This window comes from Rhinoraja longicauda, chromosome 2 (assembly GCF_053455715.1).
Source record: "Rhinoraja longicauda isolate Sanriku21f chromosome 2, sRhiLon1.1, whole genome shotgun sequence".
In the NCBI taxonomy this organism is placed as follows: domain Eukaryota; kingdom Metazoa; phylum Chordata; class Chondrichthyes; order Rajiformes; family Arhynchobatidae; genus Rhinoraja; species Rhinoraja longicauda.
The window spans coordinates 32,035,443-32,037,505 of NC_135954.1; positions in this window are offsets into that span (position 1 = coordinate 32,035,443).

Below are 2,063 nucleotides of genomic sequence, written 5' to 3' on the forward strand. Positions count from 1 at the left end.
CCTATTAAATCTTTCCCCTCTCACCTTAAACCTATGTCCTCTAGTGCTTGATTCCCATTACTCACTGTCTCTATGACAATCATCAATCCAATCTCTCATCATACATCAGTCCTGGCAATGCTGGAACCAGTCAAGTGAACCTTTGTTTCACCTCGTCCAGGGAAAGAACATCATTTTTTCAGATAAGGTAACCAAAAAAACCACTCAAAACTACAGATAGAGTCTCCACAAAAATCTGTAGGCCTCGTACATTGTATATTCTGTATTCTTGTGCATTGAAGTCCAGTATACCATTTGCCTTTCTAACTGTTTGATGTACCTGGGTCTGTGCTTTCACTGCCGGCTGTACAGGATACCTAGAAATTGTATAGTTTAGAGAAACAGTGTGGAAATAGGCCCTTCGGCCCACCGAGTCCTCGCCAGCTATCGATCAGATAGTGTAGAGCCAACTACTCTACACACCAGGGACAATTTACAGAAGCCAATTAACCTACAGATCTGCATCTGTTTGGAATGTGGGAGGAAATCGGAGCATCCGGAGAAAAACCACGCGATCACAGGGTGAACGTGCAAACTCCATACAGACAGTACCCGTAGACAAGATCGAACCAGGGTCTCTGGTGCTGTAAGACAGCAGCTCAACTGCGCCACCCACGCCCACTGAGCCGCCAACAAGGCCCTTGTTGCACCGTCCCTTTTATCAAACTAATATTATTCAAATTATAATGTATTTTGAACCACATAGGGTACCTCATATTTATTCTCATAATACACATCCACCACATATTTGCCCTCTTATCCGAATTGTTCAAATCACATTCAAAATCTCTTTGCATTGTATTTATAGCTCCGTTCCATTCTTGTGCTAACCCTCTCCTCAGCCTTGCATTGTCTACAGAGTTGGCAATGTTACATTAACTTCCCTCATCCTAATCATTGATGTATGTTTTGGATAGCAGGAGCCCAGGAATCTATCTCTGTGGTACCCCTCTAGTCACTGCCAGCAACTGGCAAAAGGACCTGTTTATTCTACTCCCTTGTTTCCAGTTTGTCAACCAGTCCTCATTCTATGCCAAAATATTATTCCTTGCCCCATTTGTCTTTAAATCAAAGGTAGACACAAAATGCTGGAGTAACTCAGCAGGACAGGCAGCATCTCTGGAGAGAAGGAATGGTCGAGGTTTCTCTGAGTTACTCCAGCATTTTGTGCCTACCTTCGATTTAAACCAGCATCTGCAGTTCTTTCCTATGCCTTTAAATCAAATACTGGTTTAAAGTCCAAATGCACCACATTCACTGTTTCTTCATTATCTAATATACTGGTTACCTCCACAACATTTGCCAAACATGATTTCACTTTTATAAACCTAATAGACCAAGTGGACCCATTGGGCCCAAACCTCTCCTGCATTGATGCAGCACCCTCCCCTCCCCCCTCCCCTTTCCTCCCCTCCCCTCCCCCCTCCCCCTTCTCCTCACCCACTTCCCCTGCCCTCCTTCCTCTCCCTCCACCCCTCCCTCCCTCCCTCCCTCCCTCCCTCCCTCCCTCCCTCCCTCCCTCCCTCCCTCCCTCCCAAGGAGATAGATTTAAACTTTAAAATGTGAATAACTTAAAAAATATAACACCGATTTCAATGAAACTTCTTCCATTAGCACCAAAGGGACGACGTAGTAAGGTGGACCTAAATTTGTCGCGCTATCGTGTACTATTTTGGCTGTAGTTCAGGAACAAAGAAACAAACAAATGAGAGTTTTAGTATATAGATTTCTTCAGATAGTTCAATGTTGTCTTCTGGTTCTGTCTGTCTGGAGTGTGCATGTATTCCCTTTGACCATGTAGGTTTCCTCCGAGTGCTCCAGTTTCCTCCCACATCCCAGGTACATGGATTGCCACTGTAAGTTGTCTCTCGTGTGTGGTAAAATGTAGGGTAATTGGAGGCAAAACAATTACAATATTTTGGAGTTCCATAAAAATAATAAAATAATGAAAAATAATTACAAATCAATTAAATAATCAACTATTGAAAATTGTCTTAAACACCTTTAGATACTTGAAGACATTA